The sequence below is a fragment of the Oncorhynchus nerka genome, unplaced genomic scaffold (genome assembly GCF_034236695.1).
Source record: "Oncorhynchus nerka isolate Pitt River unplaced genomic scaffold, Oner_Uvic_2.0 unplaced_scaffold_1477, whole genome shotgun sequence".
NCBI classification, from domain to species: Eukaryota; Metazoa; Chordata; class Actinopteri; order Salmoniformes; family Salmonidae; genus Oncorhynchus; species Oncorhynchus nerka.
This window is the reverse complement of record NW_027039839.1, coordinates 1-21995: the sequence shown is the minus strand read 5'-3', so window position 1 is coordinate 21995 and position 21995 is coordinate 1. Positions and strand designations below refer to the sequence as shown.

At 47.0% G+C, this 21995-nt stretch overlaps 1 pseudogene; it reads left to right on the top strand.

Moving 5' to 3' along the window:
- LOC135568576 (beta-1-syntrophin-like) overlaps positions 1-19272 on the top strand; it is a 51379-nt pseudogene extending 32107 nt beyond the window's left edge.
- The last annotated feature ends 2723 nt before the right edge of the window (positions 19273-21995 follow it).

Below are 21995 nucleotides of genomic sequence, written 5' to 3'. Positions count from 1 at the left end.
CAGAACCAGTAGGAAGGAGAGAGCAGGACCAGTAGATAGGAGAGAGCAGAACCAGTAGATAGGAGACAGCAGAACCAGTAGGAAGGAGAGAGCTAAACCAGTAGATAGGAGAGAGCAGAACCAGTAGATAGGAGAGAGAACCCATAGATAGGAGAGCGCAGAACCAGTAGATAGGAGAGAGCAGGACCAGTAGATAGGAGAGAGCAGAACCAGTAGACAGAAGAGAGCAGAACCAGTAGGAAGGAGAGTGCAGAACCAATAGGAAGGAGAGAGCAGTACCAGTAGATAGGAGAGAGCAGAACCAGTAGGAAGGAGAGAGCAGAACCAGTAGGAAGGAGAGAGCAGAACCGTGAGATAGGAGAGAGAGCAGAACCAGTAGATAGGAGAGAGCAGAACCAGTAGATAGGAGAGAGCTAAACCAATAGATGAGAGAGCAGAACCAATAGGAAGGAGAGAGCAGTACCAGTAGATAGGAGAGAGCAGAACCAGTAGGAAGAGAGAGCAGAACCAGTAGGAAGGAGAGAGCAAACTAGTAGATAGGAGAGAGAACTAGTAGATAGGAGAGAGCAGAACCAGTAGATAGGAGAGAGCTAAACCAATAGATATGAGAGAGAAGAACCAGTAGGAAGGAGAGAGCAGAACCAGTAGATAGGAGAGAGCAGAACCAGTAGGAAGGAGAGAGCAGGACCAGTAGGAAGGAGAGAGCTAAACCAGTAGATAGGAGAGAGCAGAACCAGTAGATAGGAGAGAGAACCCATAGATAGGAGAGCGCAGAACCAGTAGATAGGAGAGAGCAGAACCAGTAGATAGGCGAGAGCAGAACCAGTAGGAAGGAGAGAGCAGAACCAGTAGGAAGGAGAGAGCAGAACCAGTAGATAGGAGAGAGCAGAACCAGTACATAGGAGAGAGCAGAACCAGTAGATAGGAGACAGCAGAACCAGTAAGAAGGAGTGAGCAGAACCAGTAGATAGGAGAGAGCAGAACCAGTAGATAGGAGAGAGCAGAACCAGTAGACAGGAGAGAGCAGGACCAGTAGATAGGAGAGAGCAGAACCAGTAGATAGGAGAGAGCAGAACCAGTAGGAAGGAGAGAGCAGAACCAGATAGGAGAGAGCTAAACCAATAGAGAGAGAAGAACCAGTAGGAAGGAGAGAGCAGAACCAGTAGGAAGGAGAGAGCCAAAACCAGTAGATAGGAGAGCAGAACCAGTAGATAGGAGGAGAGAACCCATAGAGAGAGCGCAGAACCAGTAGATAGGAGAGAGCAGAACCAGTAGATAGGCGAGAGCAGAACCAGTAGGAAGGAGAGAGCAGAACCAGTAGGAAGGAGAGAGCAGAACCAGTAGATAGGAGAGAGCAGAACCAGTACATAGGAGAGAGCAGAACCAGTAGATAGAGACAGCAGAACCAGTAAGAAGGAGAGCAGAACCAGTAGATAGGAGAGAGCAGAACCAGTAGATAGGAGAGAGCAGAACCAGTAGACAGGAGAGAGCAGGACCAGTAGATAGGAGAGCAGAACCAGTAGAGCAGAACCAGTAGGAAGGAGAGAGAGCAGCTAAACCAATAGATAGAGAGAGAAGAACCAGTAGGAAGGAGAGAGCAGAACCAGTAGGAAGGAGAGAGCAGAACCAGTAGATTGGAGAGTGCAGAACCAGTAGGAAGGAGAGTGCAGAACCAGCAGATAGAGAGAGGAACCAGTAGATAGGAGAGAGCAGAACCAGTAGATAGGAGAGAGCAGAACCAGTAGATAGGAGAGAGCAGAACCAGTAGGAAGGAGAGAGCAGAACCAGTAGGAAGGAGAGAGCAGAACCAGTAGATAGGAGAGAGCAGAACCAGTAGGAAGGAGAGAGCAGAACCAGTAGATAGGAGAGAGCAGAACCAGTAGGAAGGAGAGAGCAGGACCAGTAGATAGGAGAGAGCAGAACCAGTAGATAGGAGACAGCAGAACCAGTAGGAAGGAGAGAGCTAAACCAGTAGATAGGAGAGAGCAGAACCAGTAGATAGAGAGAACCCATAGATAGGAGAGCGCAGAACCAGATAGGAGAGGCAGGACCAGTAGATAGGAGAGAGCAGAACCAGTAGACAGAAGAGAGCAGAACCAGTGCAGAACCAATAGGAAGGAGAGAGCAGTACCAGTAGATAGGAGAGACAGAACCAGTAGGAAGGAGAGAGCAGAACCAGTAGGAGGAGAGAGCAGAACCCGTAGATAGGAGAGAGCAGAACCAGTAGATAGGAGAGCAGAACCAGAACCAGTAGGAAGGAGAGAGCAGAACCAGTAGATAGGAGAGAGCAGAACCAGTAGATAGGAGAGAGCAGAACCAGTAGATAGGAGACAGCAGAACCAGAGAGAGAGCAGAACCAGTAGGAAGGAGAGAGCAGAACCAGTAGATAGGAGAGAGCAGAACCAGTACCAGTAGATAGGAGAGAGCAGAACCAGTAGATAGGAAGGAGAACCAGAGAGCAGAACCCTAAACCAGTAGGAAGGAGAGAGCAGAACCAGTAGATAGGAGAGAGCAGAACCAGTAGGAAGGAGAGAGCAGGACCAGTAGATAGAGAGAGCAGAACCAGTAGATAGGAGACAGCAGAACCAGTAGGAAGGAGAACCAGTAGATAGGAGAGAGCAGAACCAGTAGATAGGAGAGAGAACCCATAGATAGGAGAGCGCAGAACCAGTAGATAGGAGAGAGCAGAACCAGTAGATAGGCGAGAGCAGAACCAGTAGGAAGGAGAGAGCAGAACCAGTAGGAAGGAGAGAGCAGAACCAGTAGATAGGAGAGAGCAGAACCAGTACATAGGAGAGAGCAGAACCAGTAGATAGGAGACAGCAGAACCAGTAGTAGAAGGAGAGAGCAGAACCAGTAGATAGGAGAGAGCAGAACCAGTAGACAGGAGAGAGCAGGACCAGTAGATAGGAGAGAGCAGAACCAGTAGATAGGAGAGAGCAGAACCAGTAGATAGGAGAGAGCTAAACCAGTGAGAGAGAAGAACCAGTAGGAAGGAGAGAGCAGAACCAGTAGATAGGAGAGAGCTAAACCAATAGATATGAGAGAGAAGAACCAGTAGGAAGGAGAGAGCAGAACCAGTAGGAGAGCAGAACCAGTAGATTGGAGAGCAGAACCAGTAGGGAGAACCAGTAGAGAGAGAGCAGAACCAGCAGAACCAGTAGAGAAGCAGAACCAGTAGAGGAGAGAACCAGTAGATAGGAGAGAGCAGAACCAGTAGATAGAGAGAGAGCAGAACCAGTAGATAGGAGAGAGCAGAACCAGTAGATAGGAGAGAGCAGAACCAGTAGATAGAGAGCAGAACCAGTAGACAGGCAGAACCAGTAGATAGGAGAGAGCAGAACCAGTAGATAGGAGAGAGCAGAACCAGTAGGAGGAGGAGAGAGCAGAACCAGTAGAAGGAGAGAGCAGGACCAGTAGATAGGAGAGAGCAGAACCAGTAGATAGGAGAGCAGCAGAACCCAGTAGGAAGGAGAGAGCTAAACCAGTAGATAGGAGAGAGCAGAACCAGTAAGAAGAGAACCCATAGAGAGCAGAACCAGTAGATAGGAGAGAGCAGGACCAGAGAGAGAGCAGAACCAGAACCAGATAGGAGAGAGCAGAACCAGTAGAGAGAGCAGAACCAGTAGGAAGGAGAGAGCAGAACCAGTAGGAAGGAGAGAGCAGAAGGAGGAGAGCAGAACCAGTAGATAGGAGAGAGCAGAACCAGTAGATAGGAGAGAGCAGAACCAGTAGGAAGGGAGACAGCAGAACCAGTAGATAGGAGAGAGCAGAAAGTAGATAGGAGAGAGCAGAACCAGTAGAGGAGAGAGCAGAACCAGAGAGCAGAACCAGTAGATAGGAGAGAGCAGAACCAGTAGATAGCAGGACCAGTAGATAGAGAGAGCAGAACCAGTAGGAAGGAGGAGCAGAACCAGTAGGAAGGAGAGAGCAGAAACCATAGGAAGGAGAGAGAGCATAGGAAGAGAGCAGAACCAGTAGATAGGAGAGAGCAGAACCAGTAGGAAGGAGAGAGCAGGACCAGTAGATAGGAGAGAGCAGAACCAGTAGGAAGGAGAGAGCAGATAGGAGAGAGCAGAACCAGTAGGAAGGAGAGAGCAGAACCAGTAGAGTAGAGGAGAGAGCAGAACCAGTAGATAGAAGAGAGAGAGCAGAACCAGTAGATAGGAGAGAGCAGAACCAGATAGGGAAGAACCAGTAGAGAGCAGAACCAGATAGGAGAGAGCAGAACCAGTAGGAAGGAGAGGGCAGAACCAGTAGGAAGGAGAGAGCAGAACCAGTAGGAAGGAGAGAGCAGAACCAGTAGATAGGAGAGAGAACCAGTAGAGAGGAGAGAGCAGAACCAGTAGGAAGGAGAGAGCAGGACCAGTAGGAAGGAGAGAGCAGAACCAGTAGATAGGAGAGACAGCAGAACCAGTAGGAAGGAGAGAGCAAACCAGTAGATAGGAGAGAGCAGAACCAGTAGGAAGGAGAGAGAAGCTAAACCAGTAGATAGGAGAGAGAGCAGAACCAGTAGATAGGAGAGAGAACAGATAGGAGAAGCAGAACCAGTAGATAGGCGAGAGCAGAACCAGTAGGAAGGAGGCAGAACCAGCAGATAGGAGAGAGCAGAACCAGTAGATAGGAGAGACAGCAGAACCAGTAGATAGGAGAGAGCAGAACCAGTAGGACAGGAGAGAGCAGAACCAGTAGATAGGAGAGAGCAGAACCAGTAGATAGGAGAGAGCAGAACCAGTAGGAAGGAGAGAGCAGAACCAGTAGATAGGAGAGAGCAGAACCAGTAGGAAGGAGAGAGCAGAACCAGTAAACAGAACCAATAGAAGGAGAGAGCAGAACCAGTAGATAGGAGAGAGCAGAACCAGTAGAAGGAAGAGTAGGAAGAGAGAGCAGAACCAGTAGGATAGGAGAGAGCAGAACCAGTAGATATGGAGCAGAACCCAGTAGGAGAGCAGAACCAGTAGGAGAGAGCAGAACCAGCAGATAGGAGAGAGCAGAACCAGTAGATAGGAGAGAGCAGAACCAGTAGGAAGGAGAGAGCAGAACCAGTAGATAGGAGAGAGCAGAACCAGTAGATAGGAGAGAGCAGAACCAGTAGGAAGGAGAGAGCAGAACCAGTAGATAGGAGAGAGCAAACCAGTAGGAAGGAGAGAGCAGAACCAGTAGATATAGAGATGGAGAGCAGAACCAGTAGGAAGAGCAGAACCAGTAGATAGGAGAGAGCAGAACCAGTAGATAGGAGCAGAACCAGTAGATAGGAGACAGCAGAACCAGTAGAAGGAGAGAGCAAACAGCAGAACCAGTAGGAAGGAGAGAGCAAACCAGTAGATAGGAGAGAGCAGAACCAGTAGATAGGAGAGAGCAGAACCAGTAGGAAGGAGAGAGCAGAACCACAGATAGGAGAAGCAGAACCAGTAGAGCGAGAGCAGAACCAGTAGGAAGGAGAGAGCAGAAACCAGTAGGAAGGAGAGAGCAGAACCAGTAGATAGGAAGCAGAGAACCAGTAGATAGGAGAGAGCAGAACCAGTAGATAGGAGAGAGCAGAACCAGTAGGAAGGAGAGAGCAGAACCAGTAGATAGGAGAGAGCAGAACCAGTAGATAGGAGAGAGCAGAACCAGTAGAAGGAGAGAGCAGAACCAGTAGAGAGGAGAGAGCAGAACCAGTAGATAGTAGGAAGGAGAGAGCAGAACCAGTAGGAAGGAGAGAGCAGAACCAGTAGAAGGAGAGAGCAGAACCAGTAGATAGGAAAGAGAAGCAGAACCAGTAGTAGATAGGAGAGCAGAACCAGTAGGAAGAGAGCAGAACCAGTAGGAAGGAGAGAGCAGAACCAGTAGGAAGGAGAGAGCAGAACCAGTAGATAGGAGAGAGCAGAACCAGTAGATAGGAGAGAGCAGAACCAGTAGATAGGAGAGAGCAGAACCAGTAGATAGGAGAGAGCAGAACCAGTAGGAAGGAGAGAGCAGAACCAGTAGGAAGGAGAGAGCAGAACCAGTAGATAGGAGAGAGCAGAACCAGTAGGAAGGAGAGAGCAAAACCAGTAGATAGGAGAGAGCAGAACCAGTAGAAGGAGAGAAGCAGAGGAAGGAGAGAGCCAGTAGATAGGAGAGAGCAGAACCAGTAGAAGGAGAGAGCAGAACCAGTAGATAGGAGAGAGCAGAACCAGTAGAAGGAGAGAGCAGAACCAGTAGATAGGAGAGAGCAAACCAGTAGATAGGAGAGAGCAGAACCAGTAGATAGGAGAGAGCAGAACCAGTAGGAAGGAGAGAGCAGGAACCAGTAGAAGGAGAGAGCAGAACCAGTAGATAGGAGAGAGCAGAACCAGTAGATAGGAGAGAGCAGAACCAGTAGGAAGGAGAGAGCAGAACCAGATAGATAGGAGAGAGCAGAACCAGTAGATAGGAGAGAGCAGAACCAGTAGATAGGAGAGAGCAGAACCAGTAGATAGGAGAGAGCAGAACCAGTAGACAGAGAGAGAGCAGAACCAGTAGGAAGGAGAGAGCAGAACCAGTAGATAGGAGAGAGCAGAACCAGTAGATAGGAGAGAGCAGAACCAGTAGGATAGGAGAGAGCAGAACCAGTAGGAAGATCAGTAGGAGAGAGCAGAACCAGAGAGGAGAGAGCAGAACCAGTAGAGCAGGAAGGAGAGCAGCAGAACCAGTAGATAGGAGAGAGCAGAACCAGTAGATAGGAGAGAGAGCAGAACCAGTAGATAGGAGAGAGCAGAACCAGTAGATAGGAGAGAGCAGAACCAGTAGGAAGGAGAGAGCAGAACCAGTAGATAGATAGAAGGAGAGAGCAGAAGCAGAACCAGTAGGAAGGAGAGAGCAGAACCAGTAGATAGGAAGGAGAGAGCTAAACCAGTAGATATGAGAGAGCAGAACCAGTAGGAAGGAGATAGGAGCGCAGAACCAGTAGATAGCAGAACCAGTAGGAAGGAGGAGAGCAGAACCAGTAGGAAGGAGAGAGCAGAACCAGTAGGAAGGAGAGAGCAGAACCAGTAGATAGGAGAGAGCAGAACCAGTAGAAGGGAGAGAGCAGAACCAGTAGATAGGAAGGCAGAAAGTAGGAGAGTAGGAAGGCAGAACCAGTAGATAGGAGAGAGCAGAACCAGTAGAAGGAGAGAGCAGAACCAGTAGATAGGAGAGAGCAGAACCAGTAGATAGGAGAGAGAGCAGAACCAGTAGGAGAGCAGAACCAGTAGAGACAGCATAGATAGGAGAGAGAACCAGATAGGAAGGAGAGAGCAGAACCAGTAGATAGGAGAGAGCAGAACCAGTAGATAGGAGAGAGCAGAACCAGTAGGAAGGAGAGAGCAGAACCAGTAGATAGAGAGAGCAGTAAGATAGGAGAGAACCAGTAGAAGGAGAGAGCAGAACCAGTAGGAAGGAGAGAGCAGAACCAGTAGATAGGAGAGAGCAGAACCAGTAGATAGGAGAGAGCAGAACCAGTAGGAAGGAGAGAGCAGAACCAGTAGATAGGAGAGAGAACCAGTAGATATGGGAGACAGAACCAGTAGGAAGGAGAGAAGCAGAACCAGTAGATAGGAGAGAGCAGAACCAGTAGATAGGAAGGAGAGAGCAGAACCAGTAGATAGGAGAGAGCAGAACCAGTAGATAGGAGACAGCAGAACCAGTAGGAAGAGAGAGCTAGAACCAGTAGATAGGAGAGAGCAGAACCAGTAGATAGGAACAGAACCAGTAGGGAAGGAGAGAGCAGAACCAGTAGGAAGGAGAGAGAACCAGTAGGAAGGAGAGCAGAACCAGTAGATAGGAGAGAGCAGAACCAGTAGATAGGAGACAGCAGAGAGCAGAACCAGTAGGAAGGAAGAGCAGAACCAGTAGATAGGAGAGAGCAGAACCAGTAGTAGGAAGCAGAACCAGTAGAGGAGAGAGCAGAACCAGTAGATAGGAGAGAGCAGAACCAGTAGGATAGGAGCAGCAGAACCAGTAGGAAGGAGAGAGCAGTAGATAGGAGAGAACCAGAACCAGTAGATAGGAGACAGCAGAACCAGTAGAAGGAGAGAGCAGAACCAGTAGATAGGAGAGAGCAGAACCAGTAGATAGGAGAGAGCAGAACCAGTAGATAGGAGAGAGCAGAACCAGAACCAGTAGATAGGAGAGAGCAGAACCAGTAGGAAGGAGAGAGCAGAACCAGTAGATAGGGAGAGCAGAACCAGTAATAGGAGAGCAGAACCAGTAGATAGAGCAGATAGGAGAGAGCAGAACCAGTAGAAGGAGAGAGCAGAACCAGAGATAGGAAGAGAGAGCAGAACCAGTAGATAGGAGAGAGCAGAACCAGTAGATAGGAGAGAGCAGAACCAGTAGATAGGAGAGAGCAGAACCAGTAGGAAGGAGAGAGCAGAACCAGTAGGAAGGAGAGAGCAGAACCAGTAGAACCAGGAAGGAGAGAGCAGAACCAGTAGGAAGGAGCTAAACCAGTAGATAGGCAGAAACCAGTAGGAAGGAGAGAGCAGAACCAGTAGATAGGAGAGAGCAGAACCAGTAGATAGGAGAGAGCAGAACCAGTAGGAAGGAGAGCAGAACCAGTAGATAGGAGAGAGCAGAACCAGTAGATAGGAGAGAGAGCTAAACCAGTAGGAAGGAGAGAGCAGAACCAGTAGATAGGAGAGAGCAGAACCAGTAGGAAGGAGAGAGCAGAACCAGTAGATAGGAGAGAGCAGAACCAGTAGATAGGAGAGAGCAGAACCCAGTAGAACCAGTAGATAGGAGAGAGCAGAACCAGTAGATAGGAGAGAACCAGTAGGAAGGGAGAGCAGAACCAGTAGGAAGGAGAGAGCTAGCAGAACCAGTAGATAGGAGAGAGCAGAACCAGTAGGAAGGAGAGAGCAGAACCAGTAGGAAGGAGAGAGCAGAACCAGTAGGAAGGAGAGAGCAGAACCAGTAGATAGGAGAGAGCAGAACCAGTAGAGCAGAAGAGCAGCAGAACCAGTAGAAGGAGAGCAGAACCAGTAGATAGGAACCAGCAGAACCAGTAGGGAAGGAGAGAGCAGAACCAGTAGATAGGAGAGAGAGAACCAGTAGATAGGAGAGAGCAGAACCAGTAGAAGGAGAGAGCAGAACCAGTAGATAGGAAGAGCAGAACCAGTAGATAGGAGAGCGCAGAACCAGTAGGAAGGAGAGAGCAGAACCAGTAGGAAGGAGAGAGCAGAACCAGTAGAAGGAGAGAGCAGAACCAGTAGGAAGGAGAGTGCAGAACATAGGAAGAGAGAGCAGAACCAGTAGATAGGAGAGAGCAGAACCAGTAGATAGGAGAGAGCAGAACCAGTAAGAAGGAGAGCAGAACCAGTAGATAGGAGAGAGCAGAACCAGTAGATAGGAGAGAGCAGAACCAGTAGGAAGGAGAGAGCAGAACCAGTAGATAGGAGAGAGCTAAACCAGTAGGAAGGAGAGAGCAGAACCAGTAGATAGGAGAGAGCAGAACCAGTAGGAAGGAGAGAGCAGAACCAGTAGATAGGAGAGAGCAGAACCAGTAGATAGGAGAGAGCAGAACCAGTAGATAGATAGGAGACAGCAGAACCAGTAGGAAGGAGAGAGCTAAACCAGTAGATAGGAGAGAGCAGAACCAGTAGATAGGAGAGAGAACCCATAGATAGGAGAGCGAGAACCAGTAGATAGGAGAGAGCAGAACCAGTAGATAGGCGAGAGCAGAACCAGTAGGAAGGAGAGAGCAGAACCAGTAGGAAGGAGAGAGCAGAACCAGTAGATAGGAGAGAGCAGAACCAGTACATAGGAGAGAGCAGAACCAGTAGATAGAACCAGTAAGAAGGAGAGAGCAGAACCAGTAGATAGGAGAGAGCAGAACCAGTAGATAGGAGAGAGCAGAACCAGTAGATAGGAGAGAGCAGAACCAGTAGATAGGAGAGAGCAGAACCAGTAGATAGGAGAGAGCAGAACCAGTAGGAAGGAGAGAGCAGAACCAGTAGATAGGAGAGAGCAGAACCAGTAGGAAGGAGAGAGCAGAACCAGTAGGAAGGAGAGAGAGCAGAACCAGTAGATAGGAGAGAGCAAACCAGTAGAAGGAGAGAGCAGAACCAGTAGATAGGAGAGAGCAGAACCAGTAGGAAGGAGAGAGCAGAACCAGTAGATAGAGAGAGCAGAACCAGTAGATAGGAGAGAGCAGAACCAGTAGATAGGAGAGAGCAGAACCAGTAGGAAGGAGAGAGCAGAACCAGTAGATAGGAGAGAGCAGAACCAGTAGATAGGAGACAGCAGAACCAGTAGGAAGGAGAGAGCAGAACCAGTAGATAGGAGAGAGCAGAACCAGTAGAAGGAGAGAGCAGGACCAGTAGATAGGAGAGAGCAGAACCAGTAGAGGGAGAGAGCAGAACCAGTAGGAAGGAGAGAGCAGAACCAGTAGAAGGAGAGAGCAGAACCAGAGGAGGAGAGAGCAGAACCAGTAGATAGGAGAGAGCAGAACCAGTAGATAGGAGACAGCAGAACCAGTAGTAGGAGAGAGCAGAACCAGTAGGAAGGAGAGAGCAGAACCAGTAGATAGGAGAGAGAGCAGAACCAGTAGATAGGAGAGAGCAGAACCAGTAGATAGGAGAGAGCAGAACCAGTAGAAGGAGAGAGCAGAACCAGTAGGAAGGAGAGAGCAGAACCAGTAGATAGGAGAGAGCAGAACCAGTAGATAGGAGAGAACAGAACCAGTAGAGGAGAGAGCAGAACCAGTAGATAGGAGAGAGCAGAACCAGTAGGAAGGAGAGAGCAGAACCAGTAGATAGGAGAGAGCAGAACCAGTGCAGACCAGGAGAGAGCAGAACCAGTAGAGAGCAGAACCAGGAGAGAGCAGAACCAGTAGATAGGAGAGAGCAGAACCAGTAGGAAGGAGAGAGCAGAGAGCAGAACCAGTAGATAGGAGAGAGCAGAACCAGTAGATAGGAGAGAGCAGAACCAGTAGAAGGAGAGAGCAGAACCAGTAAGAAGATAGGAGAGAGCAGAACCAGTAGATAGGAGAGAGCAGAACCAGTAGGAAGGAGAGAGCAGAACCAGTAGACAGGAGAGAGTAGAAGCATAGATAGGAGAGCAGAACCAGTAGATAGGAGGAGAGAGCAGAACCAGTAGATAGGAGAGAGCAGAACCAGTAGGAAGGAGAGAGCAGAACCAGTAGATAGGAGAGAGCAGAACCAGTAGATAGGAGAGAGCAGAACCAGTAGGAAGGAGAGAGCAGAACCAGTAGAAGGAGAGAGCAGAACCAGTAGATAGGAGAGAGCAGAACCAGTAGGAAGGAGAGAGCAGGAAGGAGAGAGCAGAACCAGTAGATAGGAGAGAGCAGAACCAGTAGATAGGAGAGAGCAGAACCAGTAGGAAGGAGAGAGCAAACCAGTAGATAGGAGAGAGCAGAACCAGTAGATAGGAGAGAGCAGAACCAGTAGATAGGAGAGAGAACCAGTAGATAGGAGAACCAATAGATAGAGAGCAGAACCAGTAGGAAGGGAGAGAGCAGAACCAGTAGATAGGAGAGAGCAGAACCAGTAGATAGGAGAGAGCAGAACCAGTAGATAGGAGAGAGCAGAACCAGTAAGAAGGAGAGAGCAGAACCAGTAGATAGGAGAGAGCAGAACCAGTAGAAGGAGAGAGCAGAACCAGTAGGAAGGAGAGAGCAGGACCAGTAGATAGGAGAGAGCAGAACCAGTAGATAGGAGAGAGCAGAACCAGTAGGAAGGAGAGAGCAGAACCAGTAGGGGAGAGAGCAGAACCAGTAGAAGGAGAGAGCAGAACCAGTAGAAGGAGAGAGCAGAACCAGTAGGAAGGAGAGAGAGAACCAGTAGGAAGGAGAGAGCTAAACCAGTAGATAGGAGAGAGCAGAACCAGTAGATAGGAGAGAGCAGAACCAGTAGATAGGAGAGAGCTAAACCAGTAGATAGGAGAGAGCAGAACCAGTAGATAGGAGAGAGCAGAACCAGTAGATAGGAGAGCAGAACCAGTAGGAAGGAGGAGCAGAACCAGTAGATAGGAGAGAGAGAACCTATAGATAGGAGAGAGCAGAACCAGTAGATAGGAGAGAGCAGAACCAGTAAGAAGCAGAGTAGGAGGAGAGAGCAGAACCAGTAGAAGGAGAGAGCAGAACCAGTAGATAGAGAGAGCAGAACCAGTAGACAGGAGAGAGCAGAACCAGTAGATAGGAGAGAGCAGAACCAGTAGATAGGAAGAGCAGAACCAGTAGAAGGAGAGAGCAGAACCAGTAGATAGGAGAGAGCAGAACCAGTAGATAGGAGAGAGCAGAACCAGTAAGAAGGAGAGAGCAGAACCAGGAGAGAGCAGAACCAGTAGATAGGAGAGAGCAGAACCAGTAGATAGGAGAGAGCAGAACCAGTAGAAGGAGAGAGCAGGACCAGTAGATAGGAGAGAGCAGAACCAGTAGATAGGGAGAGAGCAGAACCAGTAGGAAGGAGAGAGCAGAACCAGTAGATAGGAGAGAGCAGTAGATAGAACCAGTAGATAGGAGAGCAGAACCAGTAGATAGGAGAGAGCAGGACCAGTAGATAGGAGAGAGCAGAACCAGTAGATAGGAGAGAGCAGAACCAGTAGATAGGAGAGAGCAGAACCAGTAGGAAGGAGAGAGCAGAACCAGTAGATAGGAGAGAGCAGAACCAGTAGAGCAGAACCAGTAGAGAGAGCAGAACCAGTAGACAGAGAGAGAGCAGAACCAGTAGAAGGAGAGAGCAGAACCAGTAGATAGGAGAGAGCAGAACCAGTAGGAAGGAGAGAGCAGAACCAGTAGAAGGAGAGAGCAGAACCAGTAGATAGGAGGAGAGAGCAGAACCAGTAGGAAGGAGAGAGCAGAACCAGTAGATAGGAGAGAGCAGGAACCAGTAGATAGGAAGAACCAGTAGAGAGCAGAACCAGTAGATAGGAGAGAGAGCAGAACCAGTAGATAGGAGAGAGCAGAACCAGTAGGAAGGAGAGAGAGCAGAACCAGTAGATAGGAGAGAGCAGAACCAGTAGGAAGGAGAGAGCAGAACCAGTAGATAGGAGAGAGCAGAACCAGTAGATAGGAGAGCAGAACCAGTAAGAAGGAGAGAGCAGAACCAGTAGATAGGAGAGAGCAGAACCAGTAGATAGGAGAGAGCAGAACCAGTAGAAGGAGAGAGCAGAACCAGTAGATAGGAGAGAGCAGAACCAGTAGATAGGAGAGAGCAGAACCAGTAGGAAGGAGAGAGCAGAACCAGTAGATAGGAGAGAGCAGAACCAGTAGATAGGAGAGAGCAGAACCAGTAGGATAGGAGAGAGCAGAACCAGTAGATAGAGAGAGCAGAACCAGTAGGAAGGAGAGAGCAGAACCAGTAGATAGGAGAGAGCAGAACCAGTAGATAGAGAGAGAGAACCAGAAGGGAGAGCAGAACCAGGATAGGAGAGAGCAGAACCAGTAGATAGGAGAGAGAGCAGAACCAGTAGATAGGAGAGAGCAGAACCAGTAGAGGAGGAGTAGATAGGAGAGAGCAGAACCAGTAGGAAGGAGAGAGCAGAACCAGTAGATAGGAGAGAGCAGAACCAGTAGAAGGAGAGCAGAACCAGTAGATAGGAGAGAGCAGAACCAGTAGATAGGAGAGAGCAGAACCAGTAAGAAGGAAGGAGAGAGAACCAGTAGATAGGAGAGAGCAGAACCAGTAGATAGGAGAGCAGAACCAGTAGATAGCAGAGAGCAGAACCAGTAGAAGGAGAGAGCAGAACCAGTAGATAGGAGAGAGCAGAACCAGTAGATAGGAGAGAGCAGAACCAGATAGGAGAAGCAGAGTAGACAGAGCAGAACCAGTAGATAGGAGGAGAGAGCAGAACCAGTAGATAGGAGAGAGCAGAACCAGTAGACAGGAGAGAGCAGGACCAGTAGATAGGAGAGAGCAGAACCAGTAGATAGAGAGAGAGCAGAACCAGTAGGAAGGAGAGAGCAGAACCAGTAGATAGGAGAGAGCTAAACCAGTAGGAAGGAGAGAGCAGAACCAGTAGATAGGAGAGAGCAGAACCAGTAGGAAGGAGAGAGCAGGACCAGTAGATAGGAGAGAGCAGAACCAGTAGATAGGAGACAGCAGAACCAGTAGGAAGGAGAGCTAAACCAGTAGATAGGAGAGAGCAGAACCAGTAGATAGGAGAGAGAACCAGTAGAGGGAGAGCGCAGAACCAGATAGGAGACCAGTAGGATAGGAGAGAGCAGAACCAGTAGAGCAGATAGGAAGGAGAGAGCAGAACCAGTAGATAGGAGAGAGCAGAACCAGTAGATAGGAGAACCAGTAGGAAGGAGAGAGCAGAACCAGTAGGAAGGAGAGAGCAGAACCAGTAGATAGGAGAGAGCAGAACCAGTAGATAGGAGAGAGCAGAACCAGTAGATAGGAGCTGAAGAGAGAGAGCAGAACCAGTAGGAAGGAGAGAGCAGAACCAGTAGATAGCAGAACCAGTAGAGGAGAGCAGAACCAGTAGATAGGAGAGAGCAGAACCAGTAGATAGGAGAGAGGAGAGAGAGCAGAACCAGTAGAAGGAGGAGCAGAACCAGTAGGAAGGAGAGAGCAGGACCAGTAGATAGGAGAGAGCAGAACCAGTAGATAGGAGAGAGCAGAACCAGTAGGAAGGAGAGAGCAGAACCAGTAGATAGGAGAGAGCAGAACCAGTAGGAAGGAGAGAGCAGAACCAGTAGATAGGAGAGAGCAGAACCAGTAGGAAGAGAGCAGGACCAGTAGATAGGAGAGAGCAGAACCAGTAGATAGGAGAGAGCAGAACCAGTAGGAAGGAGAGAGCTAAACCAGTAGATAGGAGAGCAGAACCAGTAGATAGGAGAGAGAACCCATAGATAGGAGAGCGCAGAACCAGTAGATAGGAGAGAGCAGAACCAGTAGATAGGCGAGAGCAGAACCAGTAGGAAGGAGAGAGCAGAACCAGTAGGAAGGAGAGAGCAGAACCAGTAGATAGGAGAGAGCAGAACCAGTAGGAAGGAGAGAGCAGAACCAGTAGGAAGGAGAGAGCAGAACCCGTAGATAGGAGAGAGCAGAACCAGTAGATAGGAGAGAGCAGAACCAGTAGGAAGGAGAGAGCAGAACCAGTAGGAAGGAGAGAGCAGAACCCGTAGATAGGAGAGAGCAGAACCAGTAGATAGGAGAGAGCAGAACCAGTAGATAGGAGAGAGCTAAACCAATAGATGAGAGAGCAGAACCAATAGGAAGGAGAGAGCAGTACCAGTAGATAGGAGAGAGCAGAACCAGTAGGAAGGAGAGAGCAGAACCAGTAGGAAGGAGAGAGCTAAACCAGTAGATAGGAGAGAGCAGAACCAGTAGGAAGGAGAGAGAACCCATAGATAGGAGAGAGCAGAACCAGTAGATAGGAGAGAGCTAAACCAATAGATATGAGAGAGAAGAACCAGTAGGAAGGAGAGAGCAGAACCAGTAGGAAGGAGAGAGCAGAACCAGTAGATTGGAGAGAGCAGAACCAGTAGACAGAAGAGAGCAGAACCAGTAGGAAGGAGAGTGCAGAACCAGCAGATAGGAGAGAGCAGAACCAGTAGATAGGAGAGAGCAGAACCAGTAGGAAGGAGAGAGCAGAACCAGTAGGAAGGAGAGAGCAGAACCAGTAGATAGGAGAGAGCAGAACCAGTAGGAAGAATAGAGCAGAACCAGTAGATAGGAGAGAGCTAAACCAGTAGGAAGGAGAGAGCAGAACCAGTAGATAGGAGAGAGCAGAACCAGTAGGAAGGAGAGAGCAGAACCAGTAGATAGGAGAGATCAGAACCAGTAGGAAGGAGAGAGCAGGACCAGTAGATAGGAGAGAGCAGAACCAGTAGATAGGAGACAGCAGAACCAGTAAGAAGGAGAGAGCAGAACCAGTAGATAGGAGAGAGCAGAACCAGTAGATAGGAGAGAGCAGAACCAGTAGACAGGAGAGCAGGACCAGTAGATAGGAGAGAGCAGAACCCATAGATAGGAGAGCGCAGAACCAGTAGATAGGAGAGAGCAGGACCAGTAGATAGGAGAGAGCAGAACCAGTAGATAGGAGAGAGCAGAACCAGTAGACAGGAGAGAGCAGGACCAGTAGATAGGAGAGAGAACCAGTAGGAAGGAGAGAGCTAAACCAGTAGATAGGAGAGAGCAGAACCAGTAGACAGGAGAGAGCAGAACCAGTAGATAGGAGAGAGCAGAACCAGTAGACAGGAGAGAGCAGAACCAGTAGACAGGATAGAGCAGAACCAGTAGAGTGCAGAACCAGTAGACAGGAGAGAGCAGAACCAGTAGGAAGGAGAGAGCAGAACCAGTAGGTAGGAGAGAGCAGAACCAGTAGACAGGAGAGAGCAGAACCAGTAGACAGGAGAGAGCAGAACCAGTAGATAGGAGAGAGCAGAACCAGTAGACAGGAGAGAGCAGAACCAGTAGGTAGGAGCGATTAGTGACAGAGAGAGAGGTAAACGAGAGAGGAATACTCTGAGTTCTGTGTATGACCTCACTCTGAAAGCATCCCGCTGGCGCCTGAACTAATGACACCACAACTACAACATAAGCGTGAGGATTAGATGAAAGGGCTTCAGCAAGGAATTCCTTTAAGACTTCTTCCATACCTGCCCTTGCAGAGGTTTAGCTTCTGGCCCTATCTGTTTGCCAGATCTGTCAGCTTCTCTGCATAATGATAGTCTTACGCTTCTGTTAGACGTTGATACCTTTCTTTACTTATTCTCCTTCGTTCCTTAAAGAACAGGGTCTGTACTCGTGTTTCAGGGGAGGTTTCTTTACTTCGTTCCTTAAAGAACAGGGCCTGTTACTCGTGTTTCAGTGGAGGTTTCTTTACTTCATTCCTTAAAGAACAGGGTCTGTACTCGTGTTTCAGGGGAGGTTTCTTTACTTCGTTCCTTAAAGAACAGGGCCTGTTCCTCGTGTTTCAGTGGAGGTTTCTTTATTTCGTTCCTTAAAGAACAGGGCCTGTACTCATGTTTCAGGGGAGGTTTCTTTACTTCGTTCCTTAAAGAACAGGGCCTGTTACTCGTGTTTCAGTGGAGGTTTCTTTACTTCTTTCCTTAAAGAACAGGGCCTGTACTCGTGTTCCAGGGGAGGTTTCTTTACTTGGTTCCTTAAAGAACAGGGCCTGTACTCATGTTTCAGGGGAGGTTTCTTTACTTGGTTCCTTAAAGAACAGGGCCTGTACTCGTGTTCCAGGGGAGGTTTCTTTACGTCGTTCCTTAAAGAACAGGGCCTGTACTCGTGTTTCAGGGGAGGTTTCTTTTCTTCGTTCCTTAAAGAACAGGGCCTGTACTCGTGTTTCAGGGGAGGTTTCTGAGGGGAGGACAGCTCATAATAATAGCCGGAATGGAGTTGATGGAATGGCATCAAACGGATGGAAACCATGGAAACCATGTGTCTGATGTATTTGATTCCATTCCACTGATTCCACTCCAGTCATTACCACGAGCCCAGTCCTCCCCAATTAAGGTTTCACCAACCTCCTGTGTCATGTTTGTACACCTTTTCAGTACATCTTTGTCATGTTATCCTCTGAAACCTTCCCCTTGGATGGATGTAATACAGTGAATGCCAGAACTGTTCATCAGCTGATACGTTTAGAGCTCCATAGTTTAGGAATATAAACAGTTAAAAGCTAATATATTTCTGTAATATATTGCCACTTCTCTTTAGAGATTGATGTAATGCAGTTGGTGGAAGCAGATCCCTGCCTTCTGCAGGGAGTAAATGGTTGACATCAGTGTTGTTCACACGGCCCTGTAATTTAAACTAACTCCATACAGTCTGATACATTTTGTTTATAGCAGGGTAATAATAGCTATGTTATTCATGTCTACTGTGACTCGTGATCAATGCTGTGGATTTAACGTGATTCACAGATTGTGTCTATGAAACTGTGTAGCCACCAAATGACTAATGAATCCCATGTCCCAGAGTTGTGGTCTTTGGTCGGATTAGGCCTCTTGTGTGGTGTGGAATACTTCCAATGACTCTCATCTCTGAGCTGTTGGCCAGGTTCACATCCATAGTTTGGAGCGATCCATCTAATCCTCTCAAACAATGCCAACCAACGTTTTCCCATGGAGGTGCAATATCTTTGAGTTCACAGAAAGTGTTAAACTGGGTACAAGGTATGATGTGTGTTGTGACTCATAGATGTGAGTTCAGAACACGTTGTAGAATGGATTAACACTTCTAACAGACCTGGACCACTAATAGAACTGGACCACTAATAGAACTGGACCACTAATAGAACTGGACCACTAATAGAACTGGACCACTAACAGACCTGGACCACTAATAGAACTGGACCACTAATAGAACTGGACCACTAATAGAACTGGACCACTAATAGAACTGGACCACTAATAGACCTGGACCACTAATAGAACTGGACCACTAATAGAACTGGACCACTAATAGAACTGGACCACTAATAGAACTGGACCACTAATAGAACTGGACTACTAATAGAACTGGACCACTAATAGAACTGGACCACTAATAGAACTGGACTACTAATAGAACTGGACCACTAATAGAACTGGACCACTAATAGAACTGGACCACTAATAGAACTGGACCACTAATAGAACTGGACCACTAATAGAACTGGACCACTAATAGAACTGGACTACTAATAGAACTGGACCACTAATAGAACTGGACTACTAATAGAACTGGACCACTAATAGAACTGGACCACTAATAGAACTGGACCACTAATAGACCACTAATAGAACTGTATAATATATTTGGACCACTAATAGAACTGTATAATATATTTGGACCTCTACCGGCCTGGTACAGATTGTGGGGTTACAGCAGGGTCACTTTATGAGTCTGCATGTCAATCTCCTCTATAGGACACTAGCTAGCTCTACTGAAGTTACGTTGGCAAGGACTCTTAGCACTATCCTCACCAAACATAACAGCAGTAAAGGCATGACCTCTCTACCAATGAAAACATAGTAAATGATTCCTTTGTCTTGTTGGTCCAGTGAAGTACATGAGAGAAGCCAGCCTCAAGACAGGTTGTGAAAAAGCTTACCCATAATTCTCCTCTCTCATATTCCCAGTGAAGTACATGAGAGAAGCCAGCCCCTATGTGAAGAAGGGTTCTCCTGTGTCAGAGATAGGCTGGGAGACGCCCCCACCCGAGTCCCCGAGGCTGGGTAGCCCCCACTGTGACATCCCCATCACCCCCACCATGTCCCTACAGGGGGACAGGAGGTACATCCCCTTAAAGATGTGTCACGTCACCAGGAGCATGACGTCTCCAGACCCTGGAAACAGGTAAAGGCTCCAGCATCATTCTGCATGACTATTATTCTGTTTCCCCCGTATATTATTATCTACAGGGGCGTAACGGCAGGGGGTGCAGGGCTAGGTGGGGTACCACTTCTACAATTAGAATTGATTGGATTTATATTGTGAGTGTTTTGCCAGATGCAGTGCCTTCAGAAAGTAGTCACACCCCTTCACTTATTCCACATTTTGTTGGGTTACAGCCTGAATTCAAAATGGATTCCATTGATTTTTTCTGCCCACCCATCTACACACAGTAACCCATAATGACTAAGTGAGAACATGTCTTTATCAAATTTATTGGAAACTAAATACAGAAATATCTCATTTACATAGGTTTTCCCACCTCTGAGTCAATAATCAAATGTATATATAATCAATCAATCAAGTTGATTTAAAAAGCCCTTCTTACATCAGCTGATGTCACAAAGTGCTGTACAGAAACCCAGCCTCAATACATGTTAGAATCACATTCGGCAGAGATTAGAGTCTTTCTGGGTAAGTCTCTAAGAGCTGTGAGTCTTTCTGGGTAAGTCTCTAAGAGCTGTGAGTCTTTCTGGTAAGTAAGTCTCTAAGAGCTGTGAGTCTTTCTGGGTAAGTCTCTAAGAGCTGTGAGTCTTTCTGGGTAAGTCTCTAAGAGCTGTGAGTCTTTCTGGGTAAGTCTCTAAGAGCTGTGAGTCTTTCTGGGTAAGTCTCTAAGAGCTGTGAGTCTTTCTGGGTAAGTCTCTAAGAGCTGTGAGTCTTTCTGGGTAAGTCTCTAAGAGCTGTGAGTCTTTCTGGGTAAGTCTCTAAGAGCTTTGCTCACCTGGATTGTACCATATTTGCACATGATTGAAGGTGCTGAAGGTGCTGTAATAAAAGCAACACGTTACATTGTGACAGGGGAGAGACTCATCTCATCCACCACCAATGAGTAAGTCCCTCCACTTGTATTTCCTGGGACAGTGTAACAGGGATGGTCGTCTCTGTGACAGTCACAATGGATTAACTGCTGTGGTTCTCAACTATCAGAGTGTTCAGAGTTTAAGAGATGTTACCTTGATTAACCAACACAGAGAAACAGTTTCTACCTTAATTAACCAACACAGAGAAACAGTTTCTACCTTAATTAACCAACACAGAGAAACAGTTTCTACCTTAATTAACCAACACAGAGAAACAGTTTCTACCTTAATTAACCAACACAGAGAAACGGTTTCTATCTGACACACAAAGTCTACCTTAATTAACCAACACAGAGAAACAGTTTCTACCTTAATTAACCAACACAGAGAAACAGTTTCTACCTAAATTAACCAACACAGAGAAACAGTTTCTACCTGACACACATAGTCTACCTTAATTAACCAACACAGAGAAACAGTTTCTATCTGACACACATAGTATACCTTAATTAACCAACACAGAGAAACCGTTTCTATCTGACACCCATAGTCTACCTTAATTAACCAACACAGAGAAACCGTTTCTATCTAACACACAAAGTCTACCTTAATTAACCAACACAGAGAAACAGTTTCTACCTTAATTAACCAACACAGAGAAACAGTTTCTATCTGACACACAAAGTCTACCTTAATTAACCAACACAGAGAAACAGTTTCTATCTGACACACAAAGTCTACCTTAATTAATCAACACAGAGAAACAGTTTCTACCTTAATTAACCAACACAGAGAAACAGTTTCTACCTAAATTAACCAACACAGAGAAACAGTTTCTACCTGTTATACCTTAATTAACAACACAGAGAAAGTCTACCTTAATTAACCAACACAGAGAAACAGTTTCTATCTGACACACATAGTATACCTTAATTAACCAACACAGAGAAACCGTTTCTATCTGACACCAGAGAAAGTAACCATAGTCTACCTTAATTAACCAACACAGAGAAACCGTTTCTATCTGACACACATAGTCTACCTTAATTAACCAACACAGAGAAACAGTTTCTACCTTGATTAACCAACACAGAGAAACAGTTTCTACCTTAATTAACCAACACAGAGAAACCGTTTCTATCTAACACACATAGTCTACCTTAATTAACCAACACAGAGAAACAGTTTCTATCTGACACACATAGTCTACCTTAATTAACCAACACAGAGAAACAGTTTCTATCTGACACACATAGTCTACCTTAATTAACCAACACAGAGAAACGGTTTCTATCTAACACAGAGAAAAGTCTACCTTAATTAACCAACACAGAGAAACAGTTTCTACCTTAATTAACCAACACAGAGAAACAGTTTCTATCTGACACACATAGTCTACCTTAATTAACCAACACAGAGAAACAGTTTCTACCTGACACACATAGTCTACCTTAATTAACCAACACAGAGAAACCGTTTCTATCTAACACACAAAGTCTACCTTAATTAACCAACACAGAGAAACAGTTTCTACCTTAATTAACCAACACAGAGAAACAGTTTCTACCAAAGTTACCCTTAATTAACCAACACAGAGAAACAGTTTCTATCTGACACACAAAGTCTACCTTAATTAACCAACACAGAGAAACAGTTTCTATCTGACACACAAAGTCTACCTTAATTAACCAACACAGAGAAACAGTTTCTATCTGACACACAAAGTCTACCTTAATTAACCAACACAGAGAAACAGTTTCTATCTGACACACATAGTCTACCTTAATTAACCAACACAGAGAAACAGTTTCTATCTGACACACATAGTCTACCTTAATTAACCAACACAGAGAAA